The following is a 26,709-nucleotide window of genomic DNA, read 5'->3' as shown; positions in this document are numbered from 1 at the left end:
GTCCTAGAGTGCTCCCTTTGTGTTGAGGCAGTGTGCGATCGGACTCCCTCTTCCTCACCAGGTGGGTTATTACCACCCCTCCTTGGTCTATCATTGTTCTTACCACCAGCTTCTGTGGTCCTTGCTCCTGGAGGGGGTCCTCCTCGTGCTGCAGCTTAGGCATTGGCTTGGGCCAACTGAGTAGCTGCCTCTAAAGCAAGCGCTGCTTCACGATGTCTCCGATTGACCTCCTCCTGTTGTTGTCTGAGCTCCTCGCTCCTAGCCTCCATATTGCGTCTTTGCTGCTCTAACGCAGCTCTCTGCCTGGCCATCTCTTCAGCAAACTCCTCCTGCCTAGCGTGGAATTGTGCCATCTCCTCCTGGAAGGCCCCATGGCTTCTTGGAGCTCTTCAACTCCTGGGGTCACGTCCTCAAGCATGACTCTAGGCTCATTCTCATGGTCTTGTGGGCAAGGACCTTCTGATCTAGCAGGCTCTTTAGAGGAGCCTGTCTTCTTGGAGACTGCATTGGTGTTCTTAGGCGCCATCTTGCTTCAGGGACCATCTGTTCTTCTCTTCAGGCTCTCAATGAAAGCACCAAAATGTTGACCGCGTTTTTGGCCAACGACGTGAGAACGTCAAAAACGACAAACCTTTAAGAGAAATAAAACGACACAGACGGTTTAATAAAGAAAATAAAGAACACACAAGATTTTTATAGTGGTTCAGCCCCAATATCTTGGTAATAGCCTAATCCACTTAGAGTTGTGATTTATAGATCTGTACTCAAGATCAGATGGACTGAGCCAACTGAGTTTCTTCAGTACAGATTGCAAAAATACAAGAATCCTTTCAAATACCAGCACTTTCTCTCTCTAGAATACTCAGACCCAAATTTTCTCTCTCTAGAATACTCAGACCCAAACTTTCTCTCTCTAGAAAGAAGAAGCAGAAGAAGCCCCTCTCTAATCCCATAAGCCCTCTATTTATAGGCTTAGGGTCATACATACGGTATCCCTAGAACCGGGATATTTTATTATACTTATTACATTTAAATTACAAAAAACATTCAAAATGTAACAAACCTCCCATTTGTGGGAAGAATGAGAGATTCCTGCATATCTTGTTGAAGTTGTTTCTGGGAATCTTGACTTAGTCCTCCTCTAGCTAGTTGATCCACCTCCTACTGACCACCCATGCAAGTGCTGGTCGGACATGTGCATGGTGGTAGGACATGTTTTTGTGGGTCGGACAAGTGCATGGTGGTAGGACATGCACTCCTCTCCTCTAACATGGCACTCTCCTCTAGCATGCCAAATCTCTCCTCTAACATGGCACTCTTTTATTTGGGCAACCATGCACTTGTTGGACATATGTATAAAGACCAAATTCTTGGGCTCTCCTCGGACCACATCCTTGGGGTCTCCTAGGACCACTCTCTTGGGGTCTCCTAGGACCTCTCTCTTGGGTTCTCCTCGGACCAAAGTCCCTTGGGCTCTCCTCAGACCACATCCTTGGGATCTCCTAGGATGCACTCTCCTTAGTTCTCCTAGGATGCACTCTCCTTAGCTCTCCTAGGACTACCCCCTTGGGGTCTCTTCGGACCACACCCTTGGGATCTCCTAGGATGCACTCTCCTTAGCTCTCCCAGGACCACCCCCTTGGGGTCTCCTAGGATGCACTTAGCTTGGTTATGACATCTTTCAAGCAGTCCAAACTCTTCACCAGTCTACCGGGTCACTTTATCACAACTGTGAGGAGTCAATGCATTTATTGACTATTAATCTGTCTTTTACTGACCATGCACTGCCGCTTGTCACCTTTATTACCACGTCATTGATCTCCAATTTTTGGGGATAACAGGATTTAAGTGGTAAACGTTAGGGACATTTGAGGAATTAGCAGGAATTAGGAACAAATGACCAAAATACCCTTAGAGTGATTAAAAGGCTTGGATTTAATTGGGAGGGAAAAAGGGTCTTTTGGGAGTATTAGTGGATATACTAGATATATTTCTAATGTTCCTCTCTAGTGCATAAGCAAATTTGTAGAAACTGAAAGAAAAGAAAAGAAGAAGGGAAAACAGAACACTTAATTTACCTCTTTCTCTCCCACATGGTTTGCTCTATTCCTAACAATTTCTTGTGGATTTTGGAGCTGGAAACTCAGGGAAAGTCTAGGAAAGGGATTGGGACTTTGATCCTTGGAGTGGCTAGAAGTTCAACTGGATTTAGCTCAAGTTAAGTTAAGGTTTAAGAGTTTGGTCTGAGTTTTCTCAGTTTGATGAAGTTGATTCTGATTTTGAGTTTTTGAAGGATATCAAGGGGCTTGAGCTTGGGGATTTGAGGAACTAAAGGCTGGAAGGGCATAGAAGACAACCTAAGGTCGAATTCTCTCAGCTAAGGTAACCAATTTTAACTTTGAATTATGGGTTTCTTGTTTTGTGATGATGTTCTTGAGCTTTTGAGCTCAAGTTTGGTTTATGAGCTTGATGATGCATTTGGCCAAGTTTTTGAAGTTGTTAGTGTTAGGAAAACTTATATAGGATCTTTATTAATTTTCATGTAAATCTCATATTAAACAAATTAATATGAGATAACCTAGAACATGTTTCTAAAATTGAATTCAAAGAGAAACAAAGACAAGAATACTTGCAGTATACGCAGCGAAATGAAAGAGTCCTTCCTTCAGTTTCTCTAACTCTTGTATCCTCTCTGTCATAGAGTATTATCAAGAAACTGAACTGATCTTCTATTTTCTTCACAATCTTCCAATGTATCCTTAGAATCACCTAGACTAGTGTGGGCAATTCTCAACACATGAGATAGATATAGAGAGAAGAAGAGAAAATAACAAAGAGGCTTAGAAAAGGACTTGTGTTTAGAGAGAATCTAAAACTATCAGAAAACTAGTGATTAAACTTCTGTTTTGACTTCTCTCTAAGCACCCATTTTATAGACTCAATTAGGTCATTTAATTTAATTAAAAAATCAATAAAATAATAGCCATTTTAAAGCCCTAGGTCGAAATTATCATGGGCTTTAGGCCCGTGAAATTTCCCATTTGATTATAACCCCATTGGACTTAAAATCAAGGACTGTATTATTTTCTATTGATTTAATTAATTAAATAATTATTTAAATCCTTTATCAAATTGATTATTTATAATTTGAACATTGATTTAAACTTATTTATTAATTTAGATTCCAATTAATCTTAATTAATAAATCTGCCATTATAACTCTGTGAAACTATCCAAAATTGACCTGCTCAACTTTATTAATTCTAATTGATAATTAAATCAATTAATTGTGACTATCTAGATGATTTTATCCAAGGTACAATGGGGACCATGGGCCTATGAAATCAAGCTCCAATAAGTTATCATAAATCTAACAAATAAATTTACTAACTTATTAATTCCTCGTGACTCCACTATAGACTCGGAATTACACTCTTGAATTCATAGAACGTTCTATAACAAATATAGATACGCTATTAATTATCCATTGTTACAACCATAATTGTCACTGAATCCTCTATAGATGGTCTACAATGAGATAAGACTAAAATACCATTTTACCCCTCATTGTATTTTATCCTTAAAGAACTTAGTTTCTTGTAAATGATATTTCAGTCAACTAATTTAATTACTGAAATGAGATCTCTATCATTTAACACCTTGAACTAAAGTAAAAGGAAACCATCATTTCACTTCTTCATCAAAAGCTATAGATGTTCATATCTATGATTAACACTCCCACTCAATTATACTATCGAGCTCCCAAGATGTAAGTATGGGCTAGTCCATAGGGTAAGCTGGTAACGAACAAGTCAAAGAACTCAAATAATACAATCAATTAGAATACTAACCACTCAGAATTGAGATTGAATTGACCTATGGTCAACTATATGATATGACTAGAATAGATAATAACAGTATGTTTACTTATCTTATCAACTGTCAATATCTGTCTAGTTCGATGTAACGAATACATCCAATCTTATCTACTTTGCTAATGTTCTGGAAAGAACATAACACTGTAATGTGTAAGTAGATCATATCGTAGATTGGCAAGTCAGTGTAAATCCTGTGCAGTGACTAATCTTAGGACTAACTTATTTTTAACATATAATCATATTCATATTCCACTGTGATTACGTTACTATAAATAAGATTAGCTATATGCTCGGGATTTAATAGAAGTTTATATTAAACAAATAATCATGAAAATAAAACATGTGAGCAAAGTGATTAACCAAGTCAAAAAATGATTTCTATTCTTTTATTGATAATAAAAATGAGATTACAAAGAATTTGGGTTTTAATAAGGGCATAAAATCCCAACAAACTCCCACTTTGCTTGATATGCTTAATTCTACTAATCCCATCTCCTTGATATGCTTATCAAATGTAGCTTCTGGAAGTGTCTTTCTAAATCGATCCGTAAGATTGTCTTCAGTTGCAATCTTCATACCCTTCACATCTCCCCTGGCCACATATTCTCGAATAATGTGATACTTCCCTTCTATATGCTTACTCCTATTGTGACTTCAAGGTTCTTTCGAGTTGGCTATCGCTCCTGTATTGTCACAAAATAACACAAGCAGTTCATCCATTTCTGGAATAACACCAAGATCTGAATAGAACTGCTTTTGATGCGGCTATGTACTCAACCTCCATCGTGGAATCTGAAATTTCAGATTGCTTTACGCTCCTCCAAATCACAGCTCCACGACCAAGAGTAAACATCATTCCAGAAGTAGACTTCCTGTCATCGACATCAGTCTGAAAATCTGAATTGGTGTAGCCTATAGGGTTCAGAACACCACCCTTGTAGACTAACATATAATCCCTAGTCCGTCTTAAATACTTCAGGATATGTTTAACTGCTATCCAATGTTCCGGTCCTGGGTTTGACAAATAGCTGCTCACTACTCCCGTTGCATAGCAGATGTCTGGTCTAGTACACAGCATGACATACATCAAACTTCCAACTGCAGATGCGTAAGGAACTTTTCTCATTGCATCTTCCTCTTTAGGAGTCTGGGGAAACTGCTTCGTTGAAAGATGAATTCCATGGCAGGACGGTAGACACCCTTTCTTGGAATTTGTCAATGAGAAACGTTCAAGCACTTTATCTATGTTACTTGCTTGAGATAAAGCTAAGAGTCTATTCTTTCTATCGCTGATGATCTAGATACCTAGAACATAACTTGCTTCAGCCAAATCCTTCATCTGGAATTGAGTGCTCTGCCAATTCTTCACATCTTATAATTTCTTAACATTGTTTCCAATGAGTAAGATATCATCTACATAAAGAACCAGGAATACCACTATTTGATTTGCCTTCAGTTGGTAAACACAGGGCTCACCAATACTTTGTTCAAAGCCATAGGTCTTGATTATTTCATCAAACATAAGATTCCAGGAACGAGAAGCTTGCTTAAGTCCATAGATGGACCTATTCAACTTGCAAAATTTTCCTTCTTGTCCAGATACTTTAAATCCTTCTGGCCGATCCATATAAATGAGTTCATCAAGATTTCCATTAAGAAAAGTTGTCTTGCCGTCCATTTGCCAGATCTCATAGTCGAGAGCGGCTGCTATTGATAGGAGGATGCGAATGGATTTGAGCATGGCTACCGGACTAATAGTTTCCTCATAGTCCACACCTTCTCTTTGGGTATAACCCTTTGCCACTAATCAAGATTTATAAGTTTCGATATTTCCATCAACACCTCATTTCTTCTTGTAGATCCACTTGCACCCAATGGCCCTAAAGTCACAAGGTTCTTCCACAAGATCGCAGATAGAATTTGAGTACATAGACTCCATTTCCTGTTTCATGGCTTCGAGCCATAGTTCCTTTTCAAGGCTAACCATTGCCTGTTTGAAAGACAATGGATCATCATCACTAGTGTCACCAAAAACCATATTGGTTTCACCCTCCAAACCATAGCGAACTGGGTTCCTAGAAACCCTCCCACTACGACGAGGCTCCTTGACTTTTTGCTCAGGGACAGTGGTACTTTCTTCATTTAAATCGACTAGCGTCGGTTGGACATGAAGAGTGGGAATTTCATCATTAACTCGCATTGATGATGATGGAACATTGGTTGGAGTCAATTCTTTAACCATCTTCTCTAAAACTACTTTGATGCGAGGTTTAAAGTTCTGGACATAGTCATTTTCCAGAAAAGTAGCATTTGTAGAAGTAAACACTTTCTTTTCTGAATGACTATAGAAAAGTCCACCCCGAGTACCTTTAGGATAGCCAACAAACATGCAAATTTCAGTTCGTGATTCTAGCTTTCCTTCCTTTTTCCTAAGGACGTGGGCGGGACACCCCTAGATTCTATAATGGCATAAACTAGGTTCACAACCATTCAGGCGTTCTAAAAGTGTTTTGGGGATTGATTTAGATTGCACGACATTGAGAATGTCATTCATGGTTTCAATTGCATGTCCCCCGAACAAAGTTGGTAGAGTTGAGTAACTAAGCATGCATCTAACCATTCCCAAAAAGTTCTGTTCCGGCGTTCCGCTACACAATTTTCTTGCGGAGTACCTAGGGAAGTAAGTTGTGATAAAATCCCAAGTTCAGCAAAATGATCTTGGAACTACATATCCAAATGTTCTCCACTCCTATCAGATCGCAAGATCTTTAACGTTTTACCTAATTGGTTCTGAGCCATTGCTAGGAATTCCTGAAATTTTGAAAATGTTTTTAATTTCCTATGCATTAGGTAAAGACATGAGTATCTAGAGTAATTGTCAATGAAAGTGACGAAATACTCAAAACCACCCTTGGCTTGTACATTCAAAGGTCCACAAACATCTGAATGCACAAGAACAAGTGGTTCTTTGGCCCTATCACCCTTTGCAGAGAATGGACGCTTAGTCAGTTTGCCTTCTAGACAAGATTCACAAACACGTAATTCAACTAAGGTGAGTTCCCTCAAAGGTCCGTCCTTTGTAAGTCTTTGAATCCTATCATACCCAATGTGACCTAGTCTTAAGTGTCATAAATACGTCATATTATCGTTATCGGTCTTTTGACGTTTATTGGTCCTAGATTTAGCTACTTTGAATAAATCATTATGAAGAGAGAGAGGTTCGTTAGGTCACAGAATATAAAGCACGTTCTCCAAACATGCAATACACAATTGTGATCCATTAAAAGAAATAAATATATTAAAACTTGTGAAAGTCATAACAAATCGTTCTAATTGCAACATGGAAACTGAAATTAAATTTCTACTAAAATCTAGAATAAAATATACATCATTTAAAATTAAAAATTATTTCCGAACTTCAGATGAGCTCTTCCTCTAACTTGGACCGCAACGAACGCTCCGTTCCCAACTCTAAGCTTTAAGCCGCCTTCGTCCACTTCCTCCCACGATTCAAGAAGCTGTAAAGAGTTGCAAACATGGTTGGTAGATCCAGAATCAATAATCCAAACGGATTATCATTCTCTAAAGCACATGTTTCCAAGTTAAATGAACTATAATCATTTCCTTTGTTGTTTGCTGCTAGAAACTTTGGTCAATCTTGTTTCCAATGCCCCTTCTCTTTGCAATGAAAGCACTTATCTTTACCTTTCTTGTTTTTCTTGTTCTTCCCCTTAGGCGTCTGTGCATATGGTTGTGCACTCGTCTTTGCAGCCTTTCCAGGCTTGGGGTTGTTTATTTTTTCCACCTTTCCTCTCGTTTCCAGCTTTCAAAGATGAAGCTTGGTTAGCTTTAGCCTTAGCTAGATCAGCAACAATAACAGTAGTCTTGTTTTCTCCTCCTTTACTAGGTCCACCCATGACAGGCTCAAAAATCTAAATCTCATTCATGGGATGCGTCGGACCATAGTTGAGTTGATTACGAACGTGTAGCATGGTGCCATCCGAGCATTCATAGTGCCATCACGTATGTGCAGAGATAGTGATATCCAAGCATTTACGGTGCCATCACGAGCATTGACGGTGCCATCACAAACGTACGGACACAATGCTCGTTCTGGGGATTCCTCAATCATGACAAATTCAAAGTTGTCACCAATCAACTCTATGTTGATATTATGCTTCCAATTAAGGAAGTTTTCTCCGGTGAGTTTCTCCATTGAAAGTTGAGAAAGGATGGGAGTGGACACAGACACAACTTAGCTTAAAACTACAAATTATCAATAAAATAGAAATCAATCACATTTGCTCAATAAAACTTCTATTCACTCAAATTTCAAGAAATAGCACAACATATACCAAAAATATGTAAGATATGAGAAAAAATACCAAAAACAATCATATCTCTATTTCTTTAGGTTTTTAACTAATCTATCATATCCTTGTCCTGGTTGGCGAGAGTCAAAAAATACCACTAGTTAAATAGAGTTGTAAACTCATTTAATAATGGACACCAATATTAACAACCTACTATTCGATCAAAATAAGAAAACAAAATATCTTATTTTATGAGCTAGACCCACAGTTTCAATAATCATAGATTTAGTCCTAGTAGTAACCGTGGGGGTGAGTCTAGTAGAATTTGACCTATAATTATCTATCTTTCGAAATCTAACCTTGTCAAAATAACTAATGAACACCTTCCGTAGGGGGACGAATCAAAGCACCTCGAGGCCCCATTAAGCTATTGACTATGTTAAACCAACGGTGGAGATCGAATAAAATATTAAAATAAGCTCATTATAAAATTTAAAAAAAAATGTATTTTTATTATTTTTTTTAGAAAATTAATGACTATGGTTTTCCAAAAAAAATTAAATAGATTAAAATTTTTAAAACCAAAGTCCTATAATTTCTTATTAATTCTAAAGTGTCACATTGAAACAAATTCAATTACTTTAGAATTAATTCATTGCTAATCAATATTTAGGTTTAACTAATATAATGAACCTATACAATTAAGTACAACTCAGGTAAATAAGCCTTAACAATTGGGCTTGTATAGAGGAGGGCTGGGTCTAGTGTGTCGTTCCCACTACAAAGGCCCCTATATTCCATACAAGGTCCAAAGACAGGAATTAAAACCTTTGTTTTATTAATTTTTATTAATTGATTAGGCCCAATATAGTCATGCAAAGCAAATGGGCCTTCAAAAGTGGAATCACCCACAAGAGAGGAATTTAAACTTTACATTTTCTAATGGGCCCAAATAAAACCTATCATTTTATTAATATTTTATTTGGCAAAAACTATATATCTCACAAATATATGGGCCACTATATGCATCTAAGCCCAATTGCAAAAATACCACATATAATGCAAACAGACATGTTATAATTGGATGGGCCTAATCATGTTATTATATGGGCAATTCTGTGAATTTATGCAAAAATACCACAATTTATTTCATTTGCAAAAATACCACAGTTAATTATCTAGAATTTATAAAAAAAAATTCAAATTAATTAAATTTATACAAAAATAAGTCAATTTAAATGAAATTTTTCAACAATTAACAATAGTTAATTTAAATTTCATTTATCAACAATCAACTTGGTTTTAGTTAAATTTGAAAAAAAATATTAATTTAATTTAAATAGGATTTATCAACGATTAACTAAAGTTAATTTAAATCTCATTTATTAAAAAATTATTTTATTAATGAGCTAAAAAAATTATATTTTTCAAAATTTAACCAATTTTAAATTTTAAAATCAATATCTTAACTATTTTCCAAAAATACTTTGTGTTGTTACAACTATTAGCTAATATTTAAACCATTTTAAAAATATATATATATAAATAGTTATAACAACCCTAAAATATCTCAAAACAGTTAATCAAATTCAAATATCCATAAAAATATCTAACTAACAATATTCAAATTTCAAATAATTTAAATATTAAAAACTATAGAATAATAAGATAATTATATTTTCAAATAAAGATTTAATAAAAATATCAAGAATTTAAAAGAAAATATCTAAAATATCTCATATCTTAATTCTAATGTTTTAATATATTAAAAGATTTAAAATTAAGTTGTTAGTCTATTTTAAAATTTGAATTTGAATCTTTGTAGAAAATATCTAATTATTTAAATCTCAACTAACAAAAATATCTTATTTAAATAAAAAAATTAAATGATAAAAAAAAAAGATATTTTTGGTTTTGATTATAAATAATAAATTTCCACAATTTTAATTTTCTTTAATTTTTAGAAAAAAAAAATTGGATGAATAGTAACCATGGTACTGTTCACTGGTTACTGTTCATCGCGTGGAATGTGCGCGGGCGTGCACGTGGTGGCGCGCGTGGGTGGCGTGGGTGCTCGTGTGCATGGCAGCCAAGCAAAAAATTTTGTATTTTTTTTGTGCAATTTTTCAAATCAAAATAATTTTCTAATTAATTTTAAACATGTTTTACACAAAATAAAGCATATATAAAATTAATAGCATAGAAAAGACAACAAAATAACTTAAAAAGTGCTCAAAATGACATAAAATCAATATGCTTCATAAAAATATGAAATCCTTCCAATTATTCACACATATAAAATAATCCAATTTTAAACATGTTCATGCATGAAAATAAAGATTACCAAAGACTCTGAGGCCAGTTGTTAGGAAAGCTTATACAGGAACTTTATTTATTTTCATGTAGATCTAATATTAAACAAATTAATATGAGATAACCTAGAACATGTTTCTAAAATTGAATTAAAAGATAAACAAAGACAATAATACTTACAGTATACGCAGCAGAATGAAAGAGTCCTTCCTTAAGTTTCTATAACTGTTGTATCCTCTTTGTCGCAGAGTATTATCAAGAAACTGAACCGATCTTCTATTTTCTTCTCAATCTTCCAACGTATCCTTAGAATCACCTATACTAGTGTGGTCAATTCTCAACACATGAGATAGATATAGAGACAAGAAGATAAAATAACAAAGAGGCTTAGAAAAGGACTTGTGTTTAGAGAGAATCTAAAACTATCAGAAAACCAGTGATTAAACTTCTGTTTTGACTTCTATCTAAGCACTCCTTTTATAGACTCAATTAGGCCATTTAATTTAATTAAAAATTAATAAAATAATAGCACTTTTAAAGCCCTAGGTCGAAATTATCATGGGCTTTAGGCCCGTGAAATTTCTCATTTGATTATAAGCCCATTGGACTTAAAATCAAGGCCTGTATTTTTTTCTATTGATTTAATTAATTAAATTATTATTTAAATCCTTTATCAAATTCATTATTTATAATTTGAACCTTGATTAAAATCTATTTATTAATTTAGATACCAATTTATCTTAATTAATAAATCTGACATAATTTCTCTTTTCTTCTTATAATTACACAACTTTGTGAAACACTCCAAAATTTACCTGGTCAACTTTGATAATTAAATCAATTAATTGAGACTATCTAGATGATTTTATCCAAGGTACAATGGGGACCATGGGCCTATGAAATCATGTTCCAATAAGTTATCATAAATCTAACAAATAAATTTACTAACTTATTAATTCCTCATGACTCCAATATAGACTCAGAATTGCAATCTTGAATTCATAGAACTATCTATAACAAATATAGATAAACTATTAATTATCCATTGTTACAACAATAATTGTCACTGAATCCTCTATAGACGGTCTACAATGAGATAGGACTAAAATATTGTTTTACCCCTCATTGTATTTTATCCTTAAAACACTTAGTTCCTTGTAAATGATATTTCAGTAAACTAATGTAAGTATGGGCTAGTCCGTAGGGTAAGCTGGTAATGAACAAGTCAAAGAACTCAAATAATACAATCAATTAGAATACTAACCACTCAGAATTGAGATTGAATTGACCTATGGTCAACTATATGATATGACTAGAATAGATAATAACAGTATGTTTACTTATCTTATCAACTGTCAATATCTGTCTAGTTCGATGTAACGAATACATCTCATCTTATCTACTTTGCTAATGTTCTGGAAAGAACATAACACTGTAATGTGTAAGTAGATCATATCGTAGATTGGCAAGTCAATGTAAATCCTGTGCACTGACTAATCTTAGGACTAACTTATTTTTAACATATAATCATATTTATATTCCACTGTGATTACGTTACTATAAATAAGATTAGCTATATGCTCGGGATTTAATAGAAGTTTATATTAAACAAATAATCATGACAATAAAACATGTGAGCAAAGTGATTAATCAAGTCAAAAAATGATTTCTATTCTTTTATTGATAATAAAAATGAGATTACAAAGAATTTGGGTTTTAATTATGGCATAAAATCCCAACAGTTAGGACATGTTGGGTGAGATATAGTGGATGGTAGGCTTAATTTGGAGTTTAGTTGAGATTTGAAGTGGGTTTATAGAGCTTTGGCTCGGGGAAATTTGAATGAAAAACCGAGAAGGTTTATGGAGACTATTTGACATAGGGAAAAGTAATTGGTGATTAGTTAGGTGATGAGGTTTAAAAGGTAATTATTAGGAACACTCGTGGAATTAGCGGGAATTGGGAACAAATGACCAAAATGCCCTTAAAAATTTTAAAGGCTTAGGTTTTAATGGGAGGGGAAAATGGTCTTTTGGATGGTTAAAAGACAATAAGTGTTGTTCTGCCATTTAGCCTTAGTGGGATTTGTAGAATGTGTGAGAAGCTGAAGGAAGAAAGAAAGAAAGAAAAATAGAGTTCCTAACCTATATCCCATTCTCTCTCACGATTTCCTCTCCCTTCACCATTTCTTGAGGATTTTTGAAGTTGTAACTCAGAGGAGACTTAGGCTAGAGCTGGATCCTTGATCCTTGAAGTAATTGAAGAGGGTTAGCTAGAATTAACTATCAAATTAAGGTAAAGCTTAAAGAGTTTGGTCTGAATTTTGTGACTTTGACGAGTTATTTTTTAGTTTGAGTTTTTGGATGGGAAATCTAGGATTTGAGCTTGGGGAATTGAGGAGCTAAATGCAGGAAGGGTACTAAGGGAAACCTAGGATCGAATTCTTCATTAAAGGTAAGGATTTCTGGGTTTGATCACTTGAATTTCTAGGTATTTTCTGGTATTCTGATGAAGTTCTTGAGCTTCAAGCTCAATTCTTGTTTTCTATGTTTGATGCTGCATGTGGCCAAATTTGAGGTTGTTGGGCCATGTGGGATGAGATGTAGTGAATGGTAGGCTCCATTTGAAGTATGGTTGAGGTTTGGAGGAGTTTTAGGGTTTTTTGGCTCGGGGAAATTCGAAGGAAAACTCAGGGGTTTTTCTGGTGCTGTTAGTAGCGCTAGCTTTAGGGCACTACAACGCTAGGCTTGGCTTTTCTGGGCATTTTTGCTTCTGTTTGTATCACTCTAGCACCCACCTTGTGGCGCTGTAGCACTACCCTACCTCCAGAATAGGGTTTTGGATATTTTTCTTAGGGTTTTTGCTTGGGGGCTCGGGGGTCGATTCCACTGCCCCGTTTGGTGGAATTGGGGCTTCTCGAGGGCTAGGGATTGGTCCCAAGGTTAGGTTACGAAATTGAATTTTAACGAGGAACTATGTTACGTTTGTGGCTAGGTGTACGCTAGGGCTCAGAGAGGATCGGGGTCGAGGATCATTTCAATTAAGCAAAGCGCTCTGAATCAAAGGTAAGAAACTGCACCCGGTTATGTGATTGTATTGGGACTAAGGGTTCCCTATATTTGTATATGATGTCGTGAGATGGTATTATGCCATGGGGACATGTGATAAATGACCTAAGAGTGTCAGAATCAATATTTGCGCACAGGGCGCGGCTCGGCCACTGGTAGCTGAGATTAAGTACATAATCACTGAGCTCGACCTAAGCGAGCCAGATTCAGTGGGATAATCAGAGGGTGCAGCCTAAGGGCGTGGACCCTAGATTTGGGTGTGATATGTTTAATGTTGTTTAAACTAATGATTGTGATGAGTGTGTTATCTGAATAACTGATTAATGACTTGTAGGTTGGTATCATTGTTTGTGTGAGCAATATGATCTATTGTATATCTTATTGATGATTTGTGAATTATTTGTCTGTTGGTTGTCGCTTATGCTATGCATTTTAGTTTTCTTGCTAGGCCTTGGCTCACGGGTGCTACGTGGTGCAGGTAAAGGCAAGGGCAAGGTGGACCAGTCTTGAGTCGGAGAGCTTTGAGGCTGAATGTATGTAGTCAGCTAATCGGCCGCCACGACCGAGGAGTTGTACAGGACAGGAGAACCTTAAATTTCTATTTTGTCCTTAGAGAGGCCAGAAGCTATATATAACCTGGAAATTTTGTAAACTGTCTTCTAAACTCTATTTCTGTTGGGATCCCATGTACGGAATGTTTATTTAAAGGAAATGTATCTTTTATGACCAAAATCTTTTAACCCTAGTTCAATTATAGTTTCAGTAACACGTTTCTAATTAAATGACTTGATTATCAAGTTTTGCACCTTTATAAACACATCGTATAACGGTCTTGGATACCCAGGGCATTACAGTATAGCAGCACTAAGTCGCTTTGTCTCCAAGGAAACTGATAAGTGCATACCGTTCTTCAACATACTTCGAGGAGGTCAAAGGTTCGAAAGGAAAGAGGAATGTGAATAGGCGTTCCAGCACTTAAAAACGCACATGGCTACCCATGCCACTAGTACTGCCTTCGTACATGAGGAAGGCCACGTCCAGCATCATGTGTGCTATAAGAGACTCCTCAAAGCGAAGTCCAGAGACCCGCTTATGGAAAAGTAAACATTTTTCCTAATGGTGGCTTCTCAAAAGCTAAGGCCCTATTTCCATGCACATCCCATTAAGGTCCTCACTTACCATCCCTTGCGGCAACTCCTTCAAAAGTCAGAGTGATCCGGGAGACTCCTTAAAAGGGTGGTCAAACTAAGTTAGATCGAAATTGTGTGTCACTCGAGGACTGCCATCAAGGGACAGGCACTGGCATATTTCATCGCCGCATCCACGGGAAACCACGAGAGACCTGAGGATGCCCTGGTGGCTGGGGCCTACATGGATTTTGCATGGAGACGGGTCTTCCAATGAAAATAGAGTCGGAGCGGGCCTGGTCTAGGTATCCCCCGAAGGGCATAGGGTACACAGTGCCCTAAGGTTTGCATTTGATGCCTCCAACAATGAGGCTAAGTACGAATGTAACGTCCTCGTAATTCAGGACCATTAAACTATGTAATTAAAATAGTGCTTAACTCGTAAAACAAGTCATTTGGACGTAAATCATGTAATTAAAACTAATCACAGGTTTAGGTACTAAAAATTTCGGTCAAAAGCCAACTATTTCATTAAAAGAGTTTGACTTCAATACATGGGATCCCAACACAATTTATGTAACACCCTAGATAAGCAAGACCATTACACTTTGTGTTTAAAATAATGCTTAACTTGCTAAGCAAGTCATTTGAACTTAAATTTGTAATTAAGACTAAGTCAAGGTCAAGTATTAAAAGATTTGGTTAACAAAATGGTTATTTTTCATTAAAATATTAAATTTGTACATGAGATCCCAAAATCAGTTTACAAACATGTAAAAGACAAATAAAATACAACGTAGCCTAGTTCCTAAGCGGCAAAACAGGGTTTAACCCTAGTTCCTCCCAAGCTATCTCGACAGTGGTGATCGAGTAGGCTGCATATGTACACACCACCCCTGAAGCTCTCCATCTCATGGTTGGTTCTGCTATCCCTTCCCCTTACCTGTACCATGTAGCACTCGTGAGCCGAGGCTCAGCAAGAAAACTTAAATCAGCATTCACAACTAGGAAACAATATATAAAAAGTAAATATAAATCATCAGATTAAATTAACAACAAGATATAACTAACCAACCAGTAGTATTAATCAACTCAGTCAAATATATAAACCAAACTCATCAAACAATCACAATGATTATGTGTGAAGCACACTTCTGTATATGGTATAATATCCAGGCCCAGCGCCCTTAGGTCGAGTTCCTTGGTCTCCTAGCCGACCCCGGCACCCTTAGGTCAGGCTGTATTTCGCACGCTTGCTATCGAGCCCCAGTACCCTTAGGCCAGTCTATAAAAATTTATAATCACAAGTACACATTACATAGAATATAGTCAATGGCAACGTATACAAGCATGCCCATCCAGATATTCTCAGTTACAGATTTGTTCATGTTGACTTGTGAAATTTTCCAACGGACGTATGTACAGTATACGAAACCTTTTGAATGAAATAAATAGAATAGATGAAAAATTACGATTATCTTAAATAAACACAAAGGAATTTTATAGTGGTTCAGCCCTGCAACACAAACTATAGGGCCTCTCCCTACTCTACGGATACAACAATTTTCATACCTGTGTCCTGAGCTTTCCGAGCACCGATATCCTGAGCACAGTCCCCTAGTCCGAGCCTCGCTAAAAACATATGTGCTTAATTAAACCTCTGAGTTAATCCCCTAAGTTCCAAGCTCCTAGCCCCCAAAGTTCCACCTTGATTCCTTAGTCTCTAGTTAGTTTTTAACCAAAACCTCCAAACTTCCAAGGGAGAAGAAAGAAGCGAGAGATAGAGAGACGGTTCCTTAGTTTCTGAAGGCTTCCTTGGTTTTGTTTCTTCTTAACTTAAGTCTCTAAGGTTACCTCAAAGGCTCGGGGTACCAAAAACGTCCCCGAGGACAAAATGGTAAATTTCCCCAATATTCCCTCCTAAATACTCTAACATCAAATTTATCTCCAAATATTTATTTTCATAACCCAATAATTCCATAAAACGTCTAATGCCCGAAATACCCCTCGACTCGCCCTAAGTCGAGTATTCGACCCCGTTGTGACTTCCTTGCTAAACATCTCTCTAGGACTGTCTCGGATCGTGCAACACAGATATATCAAAAATATATCATAACATTCACATTTATGCCCTCAACGGGCTAAAATTACAAACATGGCCCTAATAACCAAACATGCCCACATGCATATTTAATTCACCTAAACATGCATTTCTAATCACATACTCATAAAATTCACACATTAACATAATAAACCACTTATTGCCCTCAAGGCACCCTAATCAAGGCCCTAAGCCTTATTAACAAAGTGGGAGGCGACAAATATTCATCAAGAGCCAACTTTAATCTCACGAAGCTGCCCTTTAAATGTCAAGAATGCCCAGGGCTTTTTCTCAAGCCATGGCCAGCTTTCCACCAAGAGAGGGAGAGAGAGAAGGGCACGAGAGAATGAGAAAGAAATGGGAGAGTTGAGGTGTTTTTGTTCTAATCTAAGTTTTCTTAGCTTCTACAGAACACTAGTACTAAGGCTGAGTCTATCTTTTGATAAAAAGATTATAATGTCCCTTCGTCACAATCATATCCTTTAATTGCCCCAATGGAAAAATTGTCATTTGCCACATTTCCTGCTAAACCTCAAGTAGCCCTATAAATTCCCAATTAATCCCGACATTCCCCACAAATCACCAAATCCTTTACTCGTTACTCAATAAATCCCAAGTATATGATAAACTTCCCAAAACACCCCTAGGCTCACCCCGTGCCGGGTATTAAACCCCGTTGTGACTATTCCGCTAATCCGCTCACCCCGAGCCGGGAAAGCCAATGTGGTGGCGTATGCATTGAGCCAGAGGGGCTCGGGACAGTTATTTTGTTCCACTCATATTTCGAGGGAGTTGGCTGATGAGATGTCTAGAACAAGGATAGAGTTGGTAGTGGGCCGGTTGGCCAACATTACTCTACAGTCGACCCTATTAGAGCGGATTAAGGAAGGTCAGCTAGTGGATGCTCAATTATAGGAGGTTAGAGAGAATTTCTTAGCGGGGGCAGCTAAGGATTATTCTATTTCTCAGGTTGGTCTACTTTGGTATCAGGGTCAGATTTGCTTTCCAACTGATGTGGGAATTAGACGTGAGATACTACATGAATCGCATATTATGCCGTACTCACTACATCCGGGTACCATGAAGGTGTATCAGGATCTACGGATGTTGTATTGGTGGCCCGGGATGAAGAAGGACATAGTGGAGTATGTGGCCAGATGTTTGACCTGACATCAGGTGAAGGCTAAGCATCAGCGACCAGTAGGGTTACTTCAGCCTTTGGGTATTCCTGAGTGGAAATGGGAGGATATTATGATGGACTTTGTGGGAGGTTTACCCAGGACAATAGGGCTTCATGACTCGGTGTGGGTGATAGTGGGCAGATACACCAAGTCAACTCATTTTCTCCCAGTGAAGATGACATATACAGTGGATCAATATGCAGAGTTGTATGTGAGGGAGATAGTACGTCTCCATGGGGTTCCTAAGTCTATAGTGTCCGACTGGGACCCTGTCTTCACCTCCAAGTTTTGGGGTAGTTTACAAAAGGCTATGGGGACTCGGTTGAAGTTCTGTACAACCTTTCATCCTCATATTGATGGACAGTCTGAGAGGAAGATTCAGGTGTTGGAGGATATGCTTAGGGCATCTGTGATCGATTTTGAGGGATCTTGCGGTAAGTACCTTCTGTTGATTGAGTTTTCATACATCAACAGTTACCAATCAACGATTGGAATGGCTCCATATGAGATGTTATATGGGAGGAGATGTAGATCACCCATTCATTAGGATGAGATGGGCGAGAGGAAGTATTTGGGGCCGGACATGGTTCAGAAGACCAATGAAGCTATTGAGAAAATCCGAGCTAGGATGCTTGCTTCATAGAGCAGACAGAAAAGCTACACTGATCCTAAGTGTAGGGACGTGAAGTTCCAGGTTGGAGATCACGTGTTTCTGCGAGTCTCACCATTGCGAAGGGTGAGGAGGTTTGGGAAGAAGGGAAAGCTAAGCCCTAGATTCATTGGACCCTTTGAGATCCTTGAGAGGATCGGGGAGGTGGCTTACAGGTTAGCTTTGCCACCGTCGTTGTCGGGAGTTCATGATGTATTCCATGTTTCTCTGCTTCAGAAGTACGTCTCAGATACAACACATGTGTTGAAGTATGAAGACATGGAATTGCAGACATATTTGTCTTATGAGGAGCGACCAGTTCAGATTTTGGATCGGAAGGATAAAGTTCTACGGATAAGACAATTCCTCTAGTTAAATATTATGGAAGAATAGTAGGGTCGAGGAGGCGACCTGGGAGCTTGAGTCAACGACGTGGGACCAATATATTGAGTTATTCAGGTAAATTTCGAGGACGAAATTCTCTGTAGGAGAGGATAGTTGTAACGACCCAAAATTACTAATAAGGCTTACGACCTTGATTAGTGTGCTAGGAGGGCATAATTGGTTTATGTGTGATTTAAATGATTAAATGAATGATTATGTGATAAGCATGCTTATATGATTATATGGATATATGAGATGTATGACTACGAGTATTAGTATGCATATAGGCCCTATTTAGCTTATAGGGCATATTTGTAATTTTGGCCCATTGAGGGCATAAATGTAATTATTTGCGATAAATTGTTGAGACCACATTATTATGTGGATATATTTGCAGCTGGTGGCTTGAGGCGATCGTAGTGAGCGATTTAGCGTTACTGTCATAGTGGGGATTTATACCTTGCTCGGGGGCGCCTGGGGTATTTCTGGGAATTTGGGAAATATATTGGAGATTATTAGGCATTGGGTAAAATAATTGGTGATTAATTAGATGACGAGATTTAAGTGGTAATTGTTAGGGACACTTGAGGAATTAGCGGGAATTGGGAACAAATGACTGAAATGCCCTTAGAGTGATTAAAAGGCTTGGATTTAATTGGGAGGGAAAAATGGTCTTTTGGGAGTATTAGTGGATATGTTATATATATTTCTAATGTTCCTCTCTAGAGCATAAGCAAAGTTGTAGAAACTGAAAGAAAAGAAAAGAAGAAGGGAAAACAGAACACTTAATTTACCACTTTCTCTCCCACACGGTTTGCCCTATTTCTCACCATTTCTTGTGGATTTTGGAGCTGGAAGCTCAGGGAAAGTTTAGCCAAGGTCTTGGGACTTTGATGCTTGAGTGGCTAGAAGTTCCACTAGATTTAGCTCAAGTTAAGGTAAGGTTTAAAAGTTTGGTCTGAGTTTTCTGAGTTTGATGAAGTTGATTCTGATTTTGATTTTGGATGGAAATCAAAGGGCTTGAACTTGGAGATTTGAGGAACTAAAGGGTGGAAGGGCATAGAAGACAACCTAAGGTAGAATTCTCTCAGCTAAGGTAACCAATTCTAACTTTGAAGTTCTGGGTTTCTGGATTTCTGATGATGCTCTTGAGCTGTTGAGCCCAAGTTTGGTTTATGAGCTTGATGATGCATGTGGCCAAGTTTTGATGTTGTTAGGACATGTTGGGTGAGATATAGTGGATTGTAGGCTCAATTTGGAGTTTAGTTTAGATTTGAACTAGTTTTATGGAGCTTTGGCTCGAGGAAATTCGAAGGAAAAACCCAGAAGGTTGCATGTTGTTGTTTGTAGCTTTGTAGCGCTAGCATTGGAGCACTACAGTGCTATGCTTGGTTTCTAGGGGGCCTTTTTCTCTCTGTCTGTAGCGATGTAGCGCCCACCTCGTGGCGTTGTAGCGCTACCCTGCCTCTAGAAATGGGTTTTGGACATTTTTATTAGGGTTTTCGCTTAGGGGCTCGGGGGTTGATTCCATTACCCCGTTTGGTGGAATTGGGCTTCCCGAGAGCGTGGGATTGGTCCCGAAGTTGGGTTACAGAATTGAGATTTAATGATGGTTCTATGTTACGGTTGTGACTAGGGGTATGCTAGGGCTCGGATGGGATCATGCTCGAGGGTCATTTTTATTAACCAAAGCAATCAGGATCAAAGGTAAGAAACTGCACTCGGTTATGTGGTTATGTTGGGACTAAGAGTTCCCTATACTTGTATGTGATGTCATAAGATGGTATTATGTCATGAGTACATGTGATAAACGGCCTAAGAGTGTCGGAGTCATTATTTTCACACAGGACGGGACTCGGCCATTGGTAGCTGAGGTTAAGTATATAATCACTTAGCTCGGCCTAAGCGAGCCGAAGTCAGTGGGACAATCAGATGGTGTGGCCTAAGGGCGTCTACCTTGGATATTGTGTTATATTTTTATTGTTTTGAATCTGATGATTGTGGAATGTTTGTTATCTGGATGATTGATTATTGGTTTGCGGATTTTATATATAAAATGTGTGAACATAATGGATACTTGGTTTAACAGTTTTTTATTTTTATTTTTTAAATAAAAATTATCTTTTTTTTCTTTCTAAAACTACAGACAATATTCTGGTTTAATTTTTTTTATATATAAGTTTTTCATTCTTTTATAATGTGTCATTTTTATTTATATGCTAATAAAAAATTAATAAATATAAATAAATATATATTTTAAATAAAATTAAGTAAACGTGCATATCATGATGCTTTTACCTGATATGTATATACAAATATGTTTAAAAATAAATATCTTATATATATTCAATATATTTAATATATGTTTAAACATGTGATGAATCTTTTTTTATTAAATAAAGTAGGTTTTATCTCTTAAAAATCTTATATATTTTATAAAAATGAAAATTTGATACTATATATAATGCATTATATCATTCCTAAACTAATTAAAAATAGTATTGTGCTCGAAATATGATACAGTTTATTATTTAATATCATTAAATATCATAAAATAATTAAAAATAGTATTGTGCTTGTACAAATACTGCACAAAGTGTAAAGTTATTTACTAGTTTATATATAAATAGAAGAGCCAATTTAGTTTCGTTAATGAACACAAAATCAAACAAATATAGCCATATTATCTCACTAAGAAAAAGCTTAGAAATAAAACAATATATAGGAAAATTATATGTTGCACTTTCTTCTGTTTTCGGCTTGTGAATAGTTTTCCGCGCAATTTGTTTTTATGACCATGTAGATTGTAGTTATTTAGAGCATTTTACAAATTTTCAGAATATTCTGAATAATTTATAATGGCGAAAACAATGTTCAAATAGGTTATTGCATACGTGATTTTCTTTTTGTGAACTTGAAATACATTCTGTTTGAATCGACACTATAATTATTCTAAATTTTTCAAAAAAATTTAGGATGCTCTAAATAACAAAAATATATGTGGTCACTATTGACCATCGTTTTGGTCAATGACACAAAGAGTTTATAGTGGTTACGCCCCAAGAATTTGTAATAACCGACGTCCACTTGCACTTTTATTAATTAAAATGGTCTCAGACTTAAGATCAAGAAGAACAAGTTTCAACTCAGTTTCCTAAGCCTGAGAGATAATACAATTTGATAGAGATTTTGTATGTAAAGTGCGCATGAGAGCGAATGACTGTGAGATATATTATAGTCTCGTAGAGGGATATGAGCCTTACAATCATGAAATATGTCCTGCACATATAATGTGGGCTTGTTACAACTGAATACACAATAAAAAGATACATTTAAATATCGGTTACGTAAATAACCCATAAGATTCAGATCACTATGGTTGAGTACAACATCCTTCGAGTAGGAACTCCTAGCTGTTTTCGCCATTTTTCGTCAACTTAGAAATGAAGAGAAATTAAAAAAAAAATAGAGGAAACAAACAATATAGACAGGATTTTTTTACGTGGTTCAACAGTTAAAATTTTCCTAGTCCACGAGTTTGTGTTATTTACTTGTTGGAATTCTCTCAAAGCTTTCTGGAAGTAATTTTACAGAGTCTTCCCAATACAAATTTTTTCATCCTTACAAACGAGCTATTCCACTCTATTTATAGAGTGGTAAAACGAATATTTTCCCACAGATTTCGGGGAGTTATGATACAAAACAATTAAAATAAATACAATTAAATGCATACAGTTACTACGTATGCGTATATATCCCATGATATCTGGGATTTAATAACAGATTACACCTGATCCCTTAAACATAGGGACTTTACAACAATAAACATGTTCACACACAACTTACGAGCTGAGACATTAGACTTTCACGCCTTCAAGACCGTTCATCCATCGAGAACTCGACAGCTCGGTTCATCTATGCTCTCAACAAGTAATGTTGATGAGCTCATCCTCTCCAAGCTCACAACACTCGAGCTTGAACCATCTTTTATGGTGGTAGGAAATAAATCAAGAGATTTATACAAGAGTTGAACTATTGTCATTGTGGTTTCGAGACTGACTTATAACCTCGGAACTCCTCCCAGACCATGTATTTTTTTGAGCTCACCAATTCCAATGTCGTTGCATTTACTGTTTAGCGAGACTGCCCTTGACTATCTCATGAATGCTGATTTACATGACGAGTATGCTTATCTCGAGCTTACACCTTACGAGCTTGAGTTTCAAGATAAAAAATCTCCATTCTTGAAATCTTGGTGTAACATTTTGCCCCTCAAAAGTATTAGTTCGAATCCTATGAGAAGGAATCTTTTGAACTGCCACCTTCAAAAATTCAGCCGCCTATCATGTCACTAGATGCGGGCACTAGATGCGGGCATCCTCTCTCAACATATAAGCGGCATAGGCCACTCTATCATGCCCCTCTATCCTCATGAAATCAAAAATTGTAGTAATCATAGTTAGCCATTGCTCGGCTTTCAATGGATCTGGTCCACCCTCAAAGATTGGGGGTTACTGCTTCCTGAACTGCTCATATAACGGCTCCCATCTGTTACCAACCTCCCCTGACTGCACAACTGGTACCACTGCAGTTGGTACAATAGGGGCAGCACTCCCTGATGGAGCCTGCTATTGCAGGATACGAATCTGCTCATCTTGACTCTGCAATCGAGCCTGCATGTCTGCCATTAATTGCTGCCAGTTCTCGGGGACTGGCGGAGGATTCTGGCCCTGATCATCACTCCCGTTCCCGAACCTAGTGCCAACTAATCGTGTAGATTTTCTTGGACGCATAGCTATCCAAGTCAATCTGCAAATAATGACTCGGCAGTCAGACTATGATGATAGGGTAAAAAACTTCTCCAAGATTCATCAATAGAGCATAACCAATCACACACAACATATAAGCATCCATCCCCATGCACTAGTTGCTAATAAGCACGCCTGCAATCTCATTACACAATAGCTATAAAACAGGCATTCACCCATGCACAATATACAATTAATAATCCATATATTCATTTACATGCACGACAATGCTAATATACAAGCCCCAATATTCTCACACAACAGTCAAGGGCCAGGCCCTATCAGTATCTCATGCTTCCTTATAATTCAGTAAATAACAACATTCATAGCTCATTTCATAAACATATATACACATTATCGAACCCTGATTTGATCTTGTCTCCAGCAGCGAATGTACATGTCTAGCCTGTCTTTAGGAACCCTTAAACCTAGGATGCTCTGATACCAAGTTGTAACGCCCTGGATAGCCAAGACCACTACACTGTGTACATATAAAGGTGCAAGACTTGCTAATCAAATCATTAATTTAAAAACGTGTCACTAAACATGCATGAGCTATGGTTAAAAAGGTTTTGGTCTCAAAAGTTTCATTTTATATAATTAAACTGTTATATACACGAGATCCCAAAAGAAACCGAGTTAAAAGTAGGTTTACAGACTTCCAAAAGTAGATAAACAATTATTAGCCCTACTAAGGAAAAATAGACAATCTTTGGGTCTCGCGTCCCTGCCTAAACCTCAACCATGGCAGCTGAGCAGCTGGCCCAGTACATTCCACTCGCAGAGCTCTCCAATCAAGGCTGATCAATCTTGCCCTTGCCTTCACCTGCACCACGTAGCAGCCGTGAGCCAAGGCCCAGCAAGAAAACTTGTGCAACACATACAGTAATAACAGATAACAAACTCACTAAGCATGAATTCTCATCATTGATCCACATTAATCACTCAACATAATTCAGAATCATGGATGCAATCAAACACTTATAACATTCATATCACATAATAATCAGGGCCGACAACTTAGGCCGCACCCTCTGTTTAACCCACTGACTCCAGCCCGCTTAAACCAAGCTTAGTGCATATTAAGCTGTCCTCGGCTACCAGTGGCCAAGCCGTGCCCTGTGCGCTAGTGTAACCCTTGGCACCCTTAGGCCATTGGTTAATAAATTAGCTTGCATGGTATAATACCATCTTTTCAAGCATACACAATAGGGAACCCTTAGTCCCATCACATATATTCAACCAGGTGCAGTTTTCCTAACCTTTAATCTTTACGGCTACTGATTATGAGCAACGCTCCTCAAGCACGATCTGTTCCCGAGCCATAGCTTTGATCACCTAGCCACAACCAAGGTGAAGGATAACATTAGCAAACTTAAGTGAGCTTCTAGACAAAGTTCTAGTCTCCTAAACATTGAACTTTACTAAACATGGTAAAAGATTCAATCCCGAGCACCTTAGGTTAAATTCCCAAGCCTAGAATCTCAAAATCCCAAAATCCCTTAAGGGTCGCGGCATTAGCCATCCATGCCATGGCATGGCCCCAACCTGAGGCCTCCCAAAGCACAAAAACAGGTAAGGGTCGCAGCCCGCCCTCCTTCCTCAGCATCCATCAGCTTCGAAGGGTCGCGGCTCACCAAGAACTATGCCGCGGCCCGACCCCTTCGAACCCAAAAAAACCACCATTTTTAACTCCCAAACCTCATGCAAACTCACTCAAAACCACCCCAAATCCACAACTAAATTATCAAAAAACTTCCCACAAGATTCCAACAACACAACCCAGCTGAATACTAAGCTAGAAACCAATAGAAAACCCATTTCAATTACTGAAACTTTCTAACCCAAGAATTCAAAACCCAGCCATGCCAAACTCAAATTTAAGCCTCTAAATCATGAATTATAACTTACCTCTTCAGCTGAACTCCTTTTCTAAGCAGAATCCCTGTTAATTCCCAAGTTTTCCAGCTCCAATTCAACCTTAACATCAATATCACAATCATCTCATTACTCAGTCAACACTCAAAGTTTCTAACTTCGAAACACAGTTTAATTCTTACCTTAGCTTTGATTAAATGTTCTTTGGACAATCCTTGAGTTGAGCCTCTAAATCCCCACCTCAATTCTCAGAAATTCCCAGCTTGATTCACTAAATTTTCAATGGTTTCCTCCTTGTGTTTTTCCTTGAAAGAGAGAGTAGAGAGAAGAGCTGAGAAAGATAGGTCGGTCTAATATTTTTTCTACTATTCTCCTTAAGTTTTTGTCTATTCTTATCCCATTGAGTCAATCCTGAGGCTCGGGGTGCCGGAAACGTCCCCGAGGGCAAAACGGTAAAATTCCCCAATATTCCCGCCTAGACTTCGTAACCTCATATAAATCTCCATATATTTATTTTCATAACCCGATAGTCTAAATAACTACCCGATACCTAAAATCCCCTTGACTTATCCAAAGTCAACTGTTAAGCACCGTTGTGACTTTTCCCCGCTATCTAGCCCTAGTATCGCCTCGAGTCGTGCTCTGCATATTTACCCACATAATAATGTGGTTCTCACAAGTATAACATTTAATCACATTTATATTCATATAATCATACAAGCATCCTTATCATGTAATCATGCATTAAATCAATAAATTCACACATAAACTAATTATGCCCTCCTGGAACACTAATCAAGGCCCTTAAGCCATATTAGTGATTTTGGGTCGTTACACTTATATAGCATGTAATCTTTGTAGTTTAGTTATATTTTTCTCTTCTAGTCACTTTTTTCATCGTTGAGTAGCTCCTCAAGGTATTGAGGTCGAAACTAATTTTTGAAAAATTTTCGAGCCTCGAACTTGACTTAATTCGAAGTAGGTTTATTTACATTCTAATTTTCTGTCG

The sequence above is a fragment of the Humulus lupulus genome, chromosome 5, assembly GCF_963169125.1.
Source record: "Humulus lupulus chromosome 5, drHumLupu1.1, whole genome shotgun sequence".
Lineage (NCBI taxonomy): Eukaryota > Viridiplantae > Streptophyta > Magnoliopsida > Rosales > Cannabaceae > Humulus > Humulus lupulus.
The sequence above is the reverse complement of the archived record's forward strand: the minus strand, read 5'-3'. Positions refer to the sequence as shown.